The sequence below is a fragment of the Zingiber officinale genome, chromosome 1A (genome assembly GCF_018446385.1).
Source record: "Zingiber officinale cultivar Zhangliang chromosome 1A, Zo_v1.1, whole genome shotgun sequence".
Classification (NCBI taxonomy): Eukaryota; Viridiplantae; Streptophyta; class Magnoliopsida; order Zingiberales; family Zingiberaceae; genus Zingiber; species Zingiber officinale.
This window is the reverse complement of record NC_055987.1, coordinates 177,579,494-177,597,057: the sequence shown is the minus strand read 5'-3', so window position 1 is coordinate 177,597,057 and position 17,564 is coordinate 177,579,494. Positions and strand designations below refer to the sequence as shown.

The following is a 17,564-nucleotide window of genomic DNA, read 5'->3' as shown; positions in this document are numbered from 1 at the left end:
ATACTCAGCCAATAGACCCAGAGATGCTTTCTATTTTTCAAGTTTTCTGGTAAGGTAATCGGTGCATATGTTTCTAGATGGTTAACTCAACAAGAATACCATATTGTAAGAACCTATGTACATACTCCTCAACTGTAATGAGATTAGACCCTACATAAAGTGTGTTGACTTCTCTAATTAAATATTTTTCTCGTTATGTTTGTTTTCTATCCTAATTATCTTAAAATTACCTTCCATGATAACTTGTATGAATAAACAATTACAACTATAAAGTCTATCAATGGGTGCAAGTGAGATAGATAAAAAGTTACAGACAAAATTTACATTATTGTTTCAAATCTATATAATTTAGAGAATTTATATTTTATACATTTGTATCAAATTCCCATCTAATTTATATCATAACTACTTTCATAGGTGAACAATCGTAGAATATCAAATGTGCAAGATTCTAGGATAATAAATCTTGTATCTAGAATTCTTCATAAGATAACAGTGTATTCTGATTACTATGTTAATTGTTTTAAATTCCATATGGCATAACAAGATTCACCCATATTAACCTATAATTTTGATGTTTATGTTAAAAGATCTACCGACAACACTTACACTGAGTTTGATTACTATGGTCAATTTGACGAAATCAAAGAGGATGAATATCCTGCATTACATATAAAAAGTGTGTGTTATTCAAATGTTTATAGTATGATTCAACTCCAAGAACATGCAGGTGCTAGAATACATGGAAACTACAATTTAGTTGAGGTTAATGCAAATAAAAGGTTCAACAAGTTTGAGTCTTATTTTGTGGTACAAGCAGATCAAGTTTTCTATCCTAAATATCCTACGAAGAGAAGAAGATCTAATAAATGGTTGGTTGTTTATCAAATGAAGCCTCGCGGCCATAGAAATGTCGAGCACCATCACTACTCAAAATGATGATACATTTTATAATGATAAAGTGGAGAGACATTTAGTTGATTCACAACTTCAATCCACATTCTAATTACTTATAGATGTTAATGTCACTTACGAGGAGATAGATGATGGAGAGATGTCCAACTGTGAGGAGCTTGTTGAACTAATAAAATCTAGTAATAAGGACTTAGAAACTGTTAATGTTCATGATTTAGATTGTAACAATGATTAAATATCAGCAATATTATTTATCAAGTTATAGTTTCATCTCTTTTTTTTTTGCATATATCATCATGTTAGTAATAATATTATGATGTGTCATAATGTTATTTTGCAGATATTATCATGTCAGACCAGACAGTCACACCCCATGGCCAGATTGTGTTGAGAGTTGTTGGGAACTCAGAAGTATTTATGTTATTAGTAGTTATAAATTCATATATGATTTTATTTATAATATATTTCTCACACTTAACTTTCTTCATACAAATTTACTCCTAATGGATGACAGATAACAATGTACATTATCAAAAAAATTTAGAGAATTTAGATAACAATGTACATGGAGGCATGTAGACCAGGCGATAAAGGATTTCTGTTATTTAGAATTTTTGGTAAGTAAATTGAATAAGTTTGGTATTGTTTCATATATCTATCCTTTTATACTAATTTGTCAACTTATTATTATAGAAAAATATACATGGGAGGCAGGGCAGGAGACTCCATTTAAAGACACTTTGAACACTTATTGTGTAAGAATGTACAAAGGCCTTTTGTACAAGTTGAGATGGAAGGGCACGAGGCCAGCGCATGTATCGGAAGAGATTTGGGCTGTATGAGAGTGTCATCTGGGCTGTGAAAAGGTGGCAATCAAATTCAGTAGCTGCTCAATTGAATAGAAATATAGAGCCTACTAGCTATACTTTCAGATCCCGATCTATTACAAAGCATGTCATCAATTTGATGAGTTTAATTTAAATTATATAAACAAATTGTAGTTTATTATCGAACTTGTATATATTTAATGCTACTTTTTTATGTATGCAAGAACATACTCTATAGATATTACTCACTTGTTGGGAGATATTTTATAAGACTCACAAGAAAAAGGATGATATATTTGTTGATACTCGATCTCGGGCCATAAATGTAAGAATATTAACTTTATTACATATAACTGTTAACAATGATTAGCTTTAGTAATTATGTACCAGATATTAATTATATACTTTTCTTCACATAGTAGAAATGACAAAAGAGTGACCCAGACATGTCAACTACCAGTAGAGGGAGGAGAGTCACAAGCTCTATCCACTAAGGCAATAAATGACATTTATTATGATGTTGTCGTTGGAAGAACAAAGAACTCCTCTCTCTACGGCCTTGACTCCCGGGCCAAAGTGACATTTGGTTGTTTGAGGACTCCTAGTGGTTGTCCTAGTTCTTCTTTTACTGAGGTGCAGTCGTTAGGACAAGAAAATCAAGAACTAAGGGGTCAACTGGCGACAGTGAGCAAAGGATGATCGACCGAGAGGTGAGAGATAATGTTGTTTGGCTAAGATGCGAGTAGTCATTGCTCAATTTACCGCATCACAGTATCGTTTTGAGTCACAAAAGACTCAAGACTCATGAGACCTTATTGAGTAGCTTATTTGGAGGTATGTTCAACTACAACTTTTTTTTAGCACTCATAAAATATGCAAAATATATTTATTCTATTTTGATATTATAAAATGTTCATCTCTAATTGTATTATATTTTCTCAAGAACACAGTCATCAGATATTCAAAATATTATTCCAGTACATCTTTTTTTTACAAGAAATATAATAGTTATACATTCATCTTTTTAGTGTATTGTTCTCATTGTTAAATTTTTTAATCAATTTATTGCCTCGCATGATACTGATAATAATCTTTCTTATTTTACTTTATACAGGTTTTGATAGTACTATCTCATAGGATTGTATTTGAATGTCGTTGTAGTAGATTATGGACATGTTTTATATGTCTTTGAATTTGTATTTGGATAGTTTATTGTGGATATTTGTGATAGTTTATATGGATTTGGATAATTGAATGTGAATGTTTGTGAATCTTTATATTTATTTGTTTATAAATGTAATGAGTTTGTCAATGTATCATTGATGTGATTGTTTGTGTATGTATGAGTTTGTGAATGTATAGTTGATTGGATTATTGTTTGTGTATGGATGAGTTTGTGCATGTATAGTTGATTGAATTAGTTGTTTGTGTATGGATTGTGAATATTTGGATCGTATAGTGTAATGCAAACAGGGTTTGTATTGATTTGGAAAATGTAAACGGGGGTAATTACAAATTTGAATAAGATGTTGTGAATTTTTTTTTAAAGATTAGCGATGGAAACATTGTTTCCGTCACTAAATATGATAACCTGAATGGTATTTTTTATGATAATTAGCGACAAAATCATAAATTCCGTCGCTAGTTAGCATAATGGAAGTTGTTTTTGCATAAACATATTAGGTTAGCAGTTGTTTGCATAAACAAATTAGTGATAGAATTATAAATTTCATCACTAATTAGCCACAGATTTTATGATTCCATCGCTAATTTGTACATAGATGAATCATGAATTACATCATTAATTAGCGACAGAATATAAATTCTATCACTCAAACTACCTACGACCAAATATATTGTGGCTAATGTTTTTCCATCATAATTCAATCGCTATAGCTAAATAATTACGGAATAGTGGCAGAAATACCTATCGCTAAAAGTGATTTTTTGTAGTGTGGTGTACTGAGTTACTATCCCACACTCGAAACGATAATTTACAAAATGGCCTAGACGTTGTTCACCTGATCCATTATTGATCGTAATATTCATCTTCATGGTAACGACCCAAAATTCCTCATTACGAGTCCTAATAATACGTAAAAATATTTAGAAATACTTTAGAAAAATTCTAGAGATTTTTAGAGTATTTTTACGTAATTTTTGGAGGTCGTTTGGTATTTTTACTAAACGAAAGAAGTTTCGACAAAATAATGTCCAAGCCGAGATTCAAACCGGAGACCTCCCGCCAAGCCAACTCATAAGCAAATCCAGCTGACCAAGAGCCCAAGCAGGCATTGTTGATTAATAGAAGCATGAAATGTATTTAAGTAGTAGAAGTTAATAACAAGAAATAATAAGAAGAAAAGGGTTGCAACCGAGATTTGAACCCACGAGCCAAGCCTTAAGCAAAACACGGATTACCAAGTGTCCCAGCGATCATTGCCAATTAAAAAAGGGAATGAAATTTATTTAAGTAATAGTTAATAGGAAACTGAAAATAAATGGGAATAAAAGGGGTGACTGAGGAATCGAACCCGCAACCTCTGACCGGGGGCGAATCCGGCAGACCAAGAATGCAAGCGGACAAATCTGTTTTAGAAAAGATAGGAAAATTTGTTTAAGGAGTTAACAGAAATATTAAGTTATAAAAAGGGATAAGTTGATGCTCTGTTTTCCCGTGACTTAAACTATTCTCTCCTTCTCTTCTACGTACGATGGTGGAGCTCGGGCAGAAAACAATAGGGAGTTAGGGCATCGTCTTCGGCAGCCGGCCAAGGTCCTAGAAGCCCTTCTTGTTCGGTTGTGAGTCCAAGAAGCAAGGTAAGTGCTACTCACCTGCGGTAAGGGTAGTTTCGAGCTTTGATTTAGTGTTTCTTTTAGTTTTCGGAATATGCTGTAAAGGATTGTGGTTGCTTGGGAATTTAGAGTAGATCCAAGATTTGTTTTTCCCTTGTAATTAGAAATTCGGATTTTTATGTGAGCTTATAGTGGAGATTTTAATTAAGCCTATAGTGCAGATTTTAATTAAGCTTATAGTGCAGACTTTTAATTAAGCTTATAGTGCAGATTTTAATTAAGCTTATAATGCATATTTTTATGTAAGTTTATAGTGCAGATTTTAATTAAGCTTGTAGTGCAGACTTTTAATTAAGGTTATAGTGCAGATTTTAATTAAGCTTATAATGCAGATTTTTATGTAAGTTTATAGTGCAGATTTTAATTAAACTTGTAGTGCAGATTTTAATTAAATTTATAGTGCAGATTTTTATATAAGCTTATAGTGCAGATTTTAATTAAGCTTATAGTACAGATTTTAATTAAGTTTATAATGCAGATTTTTTGTGGAACTTGTAGTGCAGATTTTTGGTGGAATTTATAGTGTAGATTTTAATTAAGCCTATAGTGCAGATTTTAATTAAGCTTATAGTGCAGATTTTAATTAAGTTTATAGTGCAAATTTTTTGTGGAACTTGTAGTGCAGATTTTTGGTGGAATTTATAGTGCAGATTTTTTGTGGAACTTGTAGTGCAGATTTTTTATGGAACTTATAGTGCAGTTTTTAAAAAAAGATTATAGTGCAGTTTGGTTAAGTATTATAGTGCAGAATTTATGTTTGCATAGTATGCAGAAATAGTGTAGCATAGAATGCAGAATCTTGATTAGTATAGTATGCAGAATTTTGATTAGCATAGTATGCAGATTTTTGTTTATGCATTTCAAAGTTAAAATTTGTTTAAACATTTCAGTTTTTAAAGAAGCATTCTTTTATTAGAGGTATTAACAAGTATAAGAAAAATAAAGAAAAGAAAGAAACATGCCAAGGCCTTAAGTAGATCCCAAAGTCAAGACTTTAGGGATTTTGGCACACAAGGTGCTTGTTAAAATGCCAAGGCATTTAAAGAAGAAGTAATTAAGATAAATTAGCTTATGAATCAGTATTTTACTTTTATCAGTGGCATTGTGCTGGACTCTCAGTTGTCCTTGGGTTGGGCTCCCATAGTCGTCCCTAGGTTTAGATAACCTAGTAAACCCTACTAGATTCGGGACTAGCTACCTCGGGTCTAGTTAGGGATGCGCGCATAGCAAGTACAGTTGTCGGGCCCATCAACAGCTTGATTATTATTTTTACCTATTATGAATATAGTTTTCAAAACTTCACAAATCAATTACGTGAATACAGTTCAGATTCAGCATTAGTCTAGCATCAGTTTAGCTCAGCTTATGTATCAGTTCAATTAAACTTATTATTCTGAAGAATTAAAGTATAAGTTTTTAAACAAAAGAAATAAACTTCACATAAGTTTAAAATCCAGCAAGTTTAATTTTCTTTTATGCTAGCATGTTTGTTTAGATTTGCTCACATGTTTAGTATTTCAGTACGCTATGTTTCTTTTGCTATTAGATGAGCATGAATAGTATTTCTTTCTGAGCATTCAATTTTAGATTTCTTCTAGTTACATATATATTCGAGTTTTGTGAGTTAGACAGCGCTTACTAAGCAATTTTGCTTATAGTTGCATTTTCCTCTTATTGCAGATAAAGGAAAGGAAAAGCTATGGCAAAGGAAGGCGACAAGGAGGTGCGGATGGTGTGTGATGCCAGGACTATGGGAGAGACTTGGGATGTTATTGAGTTTTCGCATTTTAGTGATTAATAAATATTTGAGATTGTATCTTACATTTCTTGTCATTGGAGATTATTTTGTTTTAGATTGTATGCTGAGATGAGTTTGACACTTATTTAACTGCGTGGGTGCCTGATATATGTTCCAGCCGCCTGTGGCTAATGTATACTATGTATGTATCTCAGTTTATGGTCACCGATACAGGGGAGATGCCGTCGAAATTTTTTGGTAGAGACTCCTCGTGGTTTCGATCTTACCGGTCAAGTAGAGTTAGTAGTTAAGTAACGGTCACCCTTAGAGAGTAGTATAGTAGGGAGAAGGGTGGTCGTTACAGTTGGTATCAGAGCAGTTCCTATTCTCCAGCATCACACATCAGCACCAACCTTGTCATGTTCAAGTAAGAAAGTATTTAATTTTTTAGTATGCTTTTCTTTATTCTTTACAGTAAAGAGAAATCCTTAGAAATATTAGATTATATGTACAAAATAGGGAGATGTTTAGAAGTGCTTATAAATAAGAATTCTGCTTAGTTTCTTTCTACATAACTAGATGTCAAGAAAAGGACATCCTCGTACCGCTTGTACTGAGGACCGAGTACAGGAGAACAAAAAGGACAGAGAAGTTATGGGTGATAGTGGATAGGAAAGTTAAGAGACTAAGGAACAAAGAAGTACCATTAATGAAGGTCATCTGGCAGAACCAGAAGCGCGAGGAAGTTAATTGGGAGCGTGAGGACAGTATGAGACGGAAATATCCGGAATTATTCTAAGTTCGAGGATAAACTTTTTATAAGATATGGAGAATTGTAACAACCCAAAATTCCTCATTACGAGTCCTAATAATATGTAAAAATATTTAGAAATACTTTAGAAAAATTCTAGAGATTTTAGAAATTTTTAGAGTATTTTTACGTAATTTTTGGAAGTCGTTTGGTATTTTTACTAAACGAAAGAAGTTTCGACAAAAATAATGTCCAAGCCGAGATTCGAACCGGAGACCTCCTGCCAAGCCAACTCATAAGCGAATCCAGCTGACCAAGAGCCCAAGCAAGCATTGCTAATTAATAGAAGCATGAAATGTATTTAAGTAGTAGAAGTTAATAACAAAAATAATAAGAAGAAAAGGGTTGCAGCCGAGATTTGAACCCACGAGCCAAGCCTTAAGCAAAACGCGGCTGACCAAGTGTCCCAGCGATCATTGCCGATTAAAAAAGGGAATGAAATTTATTTAAGTAATAACTAATAGGAAACAGAAAATAAATGAGAATAAAAGGGGTGACTGAGGAATCGAACCAGCAACCTCTGACCGGGGGTGAATCCGACGGACCAAGAATGCAAGCGGACAGATCTGTTTTAGAAAAGATAGGAAAATTTGTTTAAGGAGTTAACAGAAATATTAAGTTATAAAAAGGGATAAGTTGATGCTCTGTTTTCCCGTGACTTAAATCATTCTCTCCTTCTCTTCTGCGTACGATGGCAGAGCTCGGGCAAAAAATAATAGGGAGTTAGGGCATCGTTTCCGGCAGCCGGCCAAGGTCCTAGAAGCCCTTGTTCGGTTGTGAGTCCAAGAAGCAAGGTAAGTGCTACTCACCTGCTGTAAGGGTAGTTTCGAGCTTTGATTTAGTGTTTCTTTTAGTTTTCGGAATATGCTGTAAAGGATTGTGGTTGCTTGGGAATTTAGAGTAGATCCAAGATTTGTTTTTCCCTTGTAATTAGAAATTCGGATTTTTATGTGAGCTTATAGTGCAGATTTTAATTAAGTCTATAGTGCAGATTTTAATTAAGCTTATAGTGCAGACTTTCAATTAAGCTTATAGTGCAGATTTTAATTAAGCTTATAATGCAGATTTTTATGTAAGTTTATAGTGCAGATTTTAATTAAGTTTGTAGTGTAGATTTTAATTAAGCTTATAGTGCAAATTTTTTATATAAGCTTATAGTGCAGATTTTAATTAAGCTTATAGTGCAGATTTTAATTAAGTTTATAATGTAGATTTTTGGTGGAACTTGTAGTGCAGATTTTTGGTGGAATTTATAGTGCATATTTTAATTAAGCCTATAGTGCAGATTTTAATTAAGCTTATAATGCAGATTTTAATTAAGTTTATAGTACAAATTTTTTGTGGAACTTATAGTGCAGATTTTTGGTGGAATTTATAGTGCAGATTTGTTGTGGAACTTGTAGTGCAGATTTTTTGTGGAACTTATAGTGCAGTTTTTTAAAAAAAGATTATAGTGCAGTTTGGTTAAGTATTATAGTGCAGAATTTATGTTTGCATAGTATGCGGAAATAGTGTAGCATAGAATGCAGAATCTTGATTAGTATAGTATGCAGAATTTTGATTAGCATAGTATGCAGATTTTTGTTTATGCATTTCAAAGTTAGAATTTGTTTAAACATTTCAGTTTTTAAATAAGCATTCTTTTATTAGAGGTATTAACAAGTATAAGAAAGATAAAGAAAAGAAAAAAAAAAGGCCAAGACCTTAAGTAGATCTCAAAGTCAATATTTTAGGGATTTTGGCACACAAGGTGCTTGTTAAAATGCCAAGGCATTTAAAGAAGAAGTAATTAAGATAAATCAGCTTATGAATCAGTATTTTACTTTTATCAGTGGCACTGTGCTGGACTCTCAGTTGTCCTTGGGTTGGGCTCCCATAGTCGTCCCTAGGTTTAGATAACCTAGTATGCTGGACTCTCAATTGCCCTTGGGTTGGGCTCCTATAGTCGTCCCTAGGTTTAGATAACCTAGTAAATCTTACTAGATTCGGGACTTGCTACCTCGGGTCGAGTTAGGGATACACGCATAGCAAGTACAGTTGTCGAGCCCATCAGCAGCTTGATTATTATTTTTACCTATTATGAATATAGTTTTCAAAACTTCACAAATCAGTTATGTGAATACAGTTCAGATTCAACATTAGTCTAGCATCAGTTTAGCTTTGTAACGACCCAAATTTCCTCATTTTGAGCCCCAAAAATAATTCAAAAATATTTAGAAATGCTATAGAAAAATTCTAGAGATTTTTAGAAATTTTTAGAGTATTTTTATGCTATTTTTGGAGTTCGTTTGGTATTTTTACCAAGAGGAAGAAGTTTAAAAAAAATAATAATAATAAAAATACATATATGTTAAAGCCGAGTTTTGAACCCAAGACCTCGGACCCGAACCAGGTTCTAACCGGATGCAGCCGACCAGCTGAGCTACACGATTTTTGTTAACCTTATATGGAGCGAAATATATATAAGCAGTATTTAGGAATGTTTAAATAAATTGAAAATAAAAGTGCGCGGATGAGGAATCGAAGCTGCGACCTGGGATTTGGTTAAAATTGAGTTAACCAAGTATACTAGCAGTCATTTGTTATTATAGAAGGAGAAAAATTCTATTTAAGCAGTAGTTAGGAAACAGAGAATAATAGGAAATAAAATGGCTGCAGCTGGGATTCGAACCCGCGAGTCGCACCCGAAGCAGAATGCAGCCAACCAACTGGGCCAGCGGGCTTTATTAATAAGAAGGGAAGCGAAAAGTATATAAGCAATAGTAGTTAATAGAAATATTGGAGTTATAAAGTGAGAACTTAGGGCTTGATTACTCGGGACCAAAAAACCCTACCTCTTCTTTCTCTCCCGACGCCGTTCTCTGCTCGAATGAAAACACAAAAGAGGGCTTAGGGCTTCACTCCGGCGGCCGGCCAAGGCAAGGTTCTATGGATTCTTCACACCGCCGAGCTCCTCTTGACGAGGAGAAATCTGGAGCACGAGGAGGAGCCGCGATTTCGAGTCTTCCGATTAGAGCTCCGAGACTTAGAAGTCCTCCTTGCGTTTGGTTGTAAGTCCAAGAACGCTAGGTGAGTTGCTTCGCACCTGCAGTAGGAGTAGTTCCGAGCTTCGATTTGTTTTCTTTGCTTTCGGATTTGTTTGAAGTTTCCTTGTGTTTGCTGCCATGACCATTAAATTCCAATTTGTTAGGTTGATTATGGTCTCATCTTATTGTTGAGTAATTTGGATTTGGGTTTGTGCCGAATCTAAGCTTGCAGGAGATCAAGTTTTTGTTTCTCTTTGTTCTTGTTGAACTTGCCGTGGCCTTTAGGAAGGAAAAAGGGTGTAGTGGATTTAACCTTGATTAATGATGCCTTTGTTTCCTACCATGGGGATTGCAACTGGATCGTGTAGCTTGACAGAATGTCGAATTTGCATCAAATGGATTTTCATTGGGTTTCATTTTAGTTTCCAACCATCTATGCTAGTTCCTAGATTAGTTCTTGCAAGCATTAGTATACAGTCTGAGCTCTATATTCTGTTATAGTTTCCTTCCTTGCTTTCAGGTCATGTTGTACAGAATCGTTGTACAGAATCAAAGTTGATTAGAGATTTAGTTTTTGGACAGCATGTTTAAGAAGCTTAAAGTTGTATTCTTTTGCTTTATTTATAACATGTTAGAAAGTTTGAAGTAGCATTCTGTTGCCTATTTTATAGCACGTTAAAGAAGCTTGAAGTTGTATTCTTTTGCTGGAAACAATTCGTAATGTTAGGTTCCATTAAGTGCAGATTTTATTTGCTGCAGAATTTATTTTTCTTCCATACTATCCAATGAGTATGAGCAGTTTTATTTATGAGCATGCACAATTTGGAACGCTAGTATGTTTGGATAGATCTTTTGTGCATATTCATGGGCAAGAACAGCCACCAATTCATAGTGGTTTAGATCCTTTTGTGTTGATTTAGTAAGCATGATATTCTATTAATTCCATGCAGCAATGATTCCTTTATTTTCTAAGATTCCTTTGTTATTAGAATAACATGAGCAGATTTTCTAGATTCTATTGATGCCTAGTAGTTGAATTGGTTTTACTTTCATAGCATGCTTAAGTTGTTCTAGTTTCCTATTTGCTATTGGAATAACATGAGCAGTTCTATTTTTATAGCATGCAGATTTTTATAAGTAAAGTATGCAGATTTTCATAAGTATTGCATGCAGATTTTAGATAAGCTTAGTATGCAGATTTTGATAAACTTAATATGCAGATTTTTGTTAAGCTTTACATGCAGATTTATGTTAAGCTTTGTATACAGATTTTCAGTACGTAGGGTGTGTTCGAGAGCACACCAAGTGCTTAATAAAATGCTTAGCTCAATATAATGCTACAGTAGGCATTTTAATAGCTCAGTAAATGCAGTAGAAGCATTTAAAATAACTTATTTAGTCTTGCTTCAGCTTATATGGGACTACGGTCTGATGGGTGGGCTCCCACAGTCGCCTCTAGGTTCAGATAACCTAGTTCTAGGTTCAGATAACCTAGTTAAAGCAAGGTAAGAAAATTAGCTATGAAATCAGTCTTTTATTTTCAGCAGTGGCACTGTACTGGATTAGATATCCATTGGGTTGGGCTCCCACAGTCGTCCCTAGGTTTAGATAACCTAGTAAACCCTACTAGACTCGGAACTTGCAATCCCGGGTTTAGTTAGGGATGCGCGCATAGCAAGTACAGTTGCCGGGCCCATCAGCAGCATGATTACTATTTTGATCTATTATGTAAATAGTTTTCAAAACTTCACAAATTAGTTATGTGAATACAAGTTAGACTCAGTTTAGCATTAATTAGTTTAGCTTAGGTAGCAATTCAGTTTCTTATTGATACACATGATAGTTCTATGATTAGCTTTACATGTTAGCTTTTCAGTTAGTTCCTTTGCTATTTATGAGCATGATTAGCTATACATGTTTAGTATTTCAGTTAGCATGATTCCTTTGCTATTTATGAGCATGAGTAGCTATACATGTTTAGTTTTTCAGTTAGTTAGTTCCTTTACTACTTATGAGCATGATTAGCTATACATGTTTAGTATTTCAGTTAGCATGATTCCTTTGCTATTTATGAGCATGAGTAGCTATACATGTTTAGTTTTTCAGTTAGTTGATTTCTTTGCTATTTATGAGCATGAGTAGCTATACATGTTAGTTTTCCAGTTAGTTGATTTCTTTGCTATTTATGAGCATGAGTAGTTTTACATGTTAGCATTCAGTTTTAGCATGTTTTTATTTATATACATGCATATCGAGTTTTTGTGAGTAGGATAGCGCTCACTAAGCTTTTAGCTTATAGATACTATTTTCCTCCTACTGCAGATAAAGGAAAAGCTAAAGTATAAGGAAGAAGGCGACAAGGAGATGCTGTGACGGTGTGTGATGTGTGGACTATGGAGATCCTTGAGACTTAGCTAAAGAACTCACTTAGTTTAAGAATTTGTTTAGTTTAATTTCTTATTAAGTTGATAAGAAAATTTTGTAGTAAGAAGTTATGTTTCCGCTTTTCATTACTTACATGATTTGATTTATTAAACTGCGTGGTTGTGAAAATATATGTTCCAGCCGCCTGTGGCTGAGTATACTCTGTATGTATTTACGGATATGGTCACCGATACAGGGGAGACTCTGCCGAAGTTTTTCGGTAGGGTTTCCATGTGATTTTTTTTATCATACCGGTTAAGTAGAGTTAGTAGTCAAGTAGCGTCCACCTCTAGAGAGTGGTAGTAGTAAAGAAGGTGGGCCGTTACAAGCTCAGCTTATGTATCAGTTCAATTAAACTTATTGTTCTGAAGAATTAAAGTATAAATTTTTAAACAAAAGAAATAAACTTCACATAAGTTTAAAATCCAGCAAGTTTAATTTTCTTTTATGCTAGCATGTTTGTTTAGATTTGCTCACATGTTTAGTATTTCAGTACGCTATGTTTCTTTTGCTATTAGATGAGCATGAGTAGTATTTTTTTCTGAGCATTCAGTTTTAGATTTCTTCTAGTTACATGCATATTCGAGTTTTGTGAGTTAGACAGCGCTTACTAAGTAATTTTGCTTATAGTTGCATTTTCCTCTTACTGCAGATAAAGGAAAGGAATAGTTATGGCAAAGGAAGGCGACAAGGAGGTGCGGATGGATGTGTGATGCCCGGACTATAGAAGCCTTCGGATCTAGTTTAAGATTTTATTAAGATATTTGGTATTTAAACTATGGGGATTGTTTATTCATGTAGATAATTTAATTCATAAGACGACTTTATGTACTTAGGATTCCTTCATTGTTATGCACATTAGACCTATCATCTGAGTTGTATAATGGATGCATGCATGTTTAGATTAATACATATATTTCAGCATGATTAGATTGATATGTAGATTTAGATGGGAACGTATGCTTGAGTAGTATGTATAGATAAGTCATTTAGTCTTCCGCTGCTAGTTAATTGCATGATTAGAGAGTTTATGTATTGATCTTTACATGTGAACAACCCTAGTTAAGAAAAATTAGTAGTCCAGTAGCGCTCCACTCCCTCACGGATTAGTAGTGAGGAGAGTGGGGTGTTACATTCATGGTTAGACCTGGCAGCTTTGATCTTCTTGCCTAGTTAATTTTTAACTTCGACTTTAAAGATCTTGAACACTTTCAAGGAATGTGACTCCTAATGCAAAAGGTACAAATAAGCATGTTGTAAGTCATTATCAATGAAACTGATAAAGTATTGTTGGTGCAGGGTGCTAGCACCAAATGATCGAACCTATGTTTTGATTATGGCAAAGGGTTCAAAAGTTAAGATGTCTTGTTATATAACAAGTGTGAATAAATTTACAGGAAAGTCCTAAATGTTCTTAGGCAAAAGTCCCAGTAGATCCTAGGCAAGTGGAAAATCCTAAGGGGAGGTAACCCTAGGTCCTAGGAGATGGTAACCCTACGTTATGGAAAGTCCTAGCTACAGTTAGGCAACGAAATCCTCGTCCGAGGGATTGGGCGAAGTCTTGGAAGGTCGAGGACTTTCGACGAAATCCTAGAGTCGAGAACTCTAGGTGAAAATCCTGGTGTTTGCGGACACCAGGTTGAAGACTGGACAGGTTGTGGAACGGATGTCCAATATGAAATCCTGAAATCTCAAACACTGAGCAAAAGTTCAAATGGTCTAGAGGACCGATCTGAAAAAAGGTAATTTCTCTTGAGAAAAGTAGATGAGGGCATGTTCCCCAAAGAGGAAATATAGTAGTATTGGTCCAACCTATAGTTTCAGCTAAACTCAAAGTCAGGACCGGACAGTCCTTAGGCTGTCAAATCTTGTCATTCTTTGCATATTATTTGCTTGGACTAACCTTGTTTTGCAGGAAATTGAAGTTGGCAAAACATGGTAGTCCGGGCGCCCAGAGTCCAAGCGCCCGGAGCTAGTCCAGGCCCCCGGACCACCAAAATCCATCTCTTTGTCGAGCTAGAGCACGAGAATTGGACAGGCCTATGTCATAGTCCGGGTGCCCGGAAGGGGTCTGGGTGCTCGGAAGCGGATAATTTTTGCCAATCAACTTTTGACGAGAGCACGCCATGTTAGCACGGTCCAGGCGCCCGAGAGGGGATCCAAGCGCTCGGAACAAACTATAAAAGTAGCCTTCGACCAGTGGCTTTAGAAAAACTTTCAAAAGAACTTCTGCTTCTGCGTGCTACTCAGAAAACGCCTCTTTGACGCCCGAAAGCTGCTCCGACGATGACTGCGCTAAAGATTTGACTCTTCAAGTCATTGGTATTATTTACCTTTCAAATTGTATGTACTTAAATCTTATTGTATTTGTAAACTTTGCGATTGATTAGTGATTGCCCATCGAAAGCACTCTCACGTGCGGGCCTTGGAGTAGGAGTCGCCACAGGCTCCGAACCAAGTAAATTTTGGTGTGTTTGCGATTGTTTGTCTTCTTCTTTATTCTGCTACCTATCTCTCGATCGTTTTAAAACAAACATGAAAGCCACGAGCACTATCACTCTCACCCCCTCTAGTGCGCATCAATCCTACAATTAGTATCAGAGTCAGGTTGCTTTGAATCGATACAACTATCGTTCGAGCATTTTTTATCACTTTTTCATCCATTTTTTTAATATATAAATTCTTGCATTTTTCTTCATTTTCAAATTTATGCTATAAGTCTGGATTGGTCTAATAACCTCTCCTGACAATTTTTGTCGATTCGTTGAATTTTTCTCGAAATTAGTACAACACCATTCGAACCGATTTATTACCTTATTTTTCTACCACACTACTAATCCAAGACTAAATCTTGGAATAAGTTTCATCATTTTTTTCTTTGCAAGAGTCTTTTTCTAAACGGCCCACCAAGAATGTTACAACACTGCACGACCACCACTATTCTCTAGTGAGGATTTCGGCTACTAGAAGAACCGAATAGAGGATCACCTCAAAACACAAGTCGAAATGTGGATCATTATCTAAACCGGCTTTGCGCTTCCACTTGATGGCACTAGAAAACCAGTATGGTGTGAAAACTGGGACCCAAGTCTAATGAAGAAGATCAAGGCCGACACTAAAGTAACTCAAACCCTCCAATATGGAGTAACCAAAGAAGAGTTGAGCCGGGTCAACCCCTTCAACAGTGCCAAACAATTATGGGAAAAGCTAATCGAGCTGCACGAGGGCACCTCCGACACTAAGGTAACCAAACGAGATTTAATTCTTAATAAATTATATAACATTAAAATGCAGGATGGCGAATCGGCAAGTCAACTACACACCCGAATTCAAGATCTACTCAACGACCTCTACACGATCGGGCAAAAAATGGAAAACCGTGACATTATCAGGTACGCACTTAATGTCTTTCCAAGGAATACATTGTGGGCATCAATGGTAGATGCCTACAAGGTATCTAAGGATCTTTATTTAATTAGACTAAATGAACTATTTTCAGAATTCGAACTTCATGAACAGACTAATGCACACCCGGTCAAGAAAGGTATTGCTTTAATTGTAGGAACAAGCAGAACACGGGAACCAAAAATCAAGCACCAAACCGAACCCAAGCCTAAAGACGAATCAGACTCAGAAGATAACGATGAAATTATCATCAAGCTCATGAAACTGGTACGAAAAATGTACAAAAAGAAGAAGGTGACTCAATGAACACGAAGGTCAAATTCGAAGTCACCTGCTACGCCTGTAACAAGAAGGGGCATATCAAACCTGAATGTCCAAACCAGAAGCAAAGAAGAATGAATGCCTTAAAAGCAATATGGTCTAAATCCTCGGAAGACTCAGACAAAGAACACGAGTAACCAAGCTTTGTTGCTCTACCAGTACAAGCATATGTTATAGAAACTGAGTCTGAGTCCAAAATCAGAGCTGAATTAGAAATTGAGTCTGAAAGAACCACAGATCCATATCCGTTTTTGAATGGCCAAACAACATTGTAAGTTTTCTGATCACTGGTACTCAAGTAGATGAATTACAAAACTTAACTAAATACTTATCGAGAAAATTAGCTAAGTCTAATATTTGGGTCAAGTCACTCTAAAAGGAGATTGAATCCCTTAAGGAGGAGACTATCCCAAGCTCTTTGACTAAACAATTCCAAGATGGAACCTTAACTCAAGTTCAATGACTTGAGGAAGAGAATTCCAATTTTAAAACTCAAGTCAAACAACTCAAGAACTCATTGGAATGGTTCACTTTGGGTTCCAAGAACCTTGATCTGATTCTTGGAAAATAAAGGGTCATATACAATCGATTCGGACTCAAATATAAGGTCAAACAAAGATTCAAATCATACCTATTGTTAGTGAATCGATCAACTAAGAACCTAGTCCAAGCATGAGTCTCCAAGTCTAACTTGGTTAACCAAGTTTGACTTGATCAATATTGGATCCCTAAGGATCAAATCTGCTACCTGATAGACCTTATCGGGGCTAAGATCCAAGAGGAGCCAATAGAAAGACCATTTTCATTAGATAAACTTGATTGATGTTTGATTTACTGCTTTCTTTATACATGCTTAGATTAGGATAAAAAAGGACTTAAGCTTGATCGATACTTGTTTAGTTAGACCAAGGATTTTTAGAAAGGAAATTAAACACTTAATTTCTTTAAAAGGCTTTGTCTAGAAGTGGTTGTTGTTCTAATATCCAAGAAGGTCTAGTGCCTCACCACAGCTTGGAAGTCAATTATTGAAATGAATGTTTAATTGACTAACAGTTACACCTTAGTCTAACTCATGTGTAAATCAATCCTTATATTTGAATCTAAATTAAAGATAAAATTAATCACCTCACAAAATAGATAAGATTCCCTGATTGATAATCTAAAAGAAGGGTGAGAGAGATTTAGGTTTAAAATGAGTTAATTAAAACTTTAATATAACTTAATCAATGAAAATATAATTC

At 35.0% G+C, this 17,564-nt stretch overlaps 1 long non-coding RNA gene across 1 annotated transcript; it reads left to right on the top strand.

The window, feature by feature from the left end:
* The first annotated feature begins 9,944 nt into the window (after positions 1-9,944).
* LOC122012700 lies at positions 9,945-13,535 on the top strand. The gene is made up of 3 exons (XR_006120295.1): positions 9,945-10,216; positions 12,496-12,548; positions 13,250-13,535. It is a non-coding gene; the product is annotated as an uncharacterized LOC122012700 (long non-coding RNA).
* Positions 13,536-17,564: the final 4,029 nt, after the last annotated feature.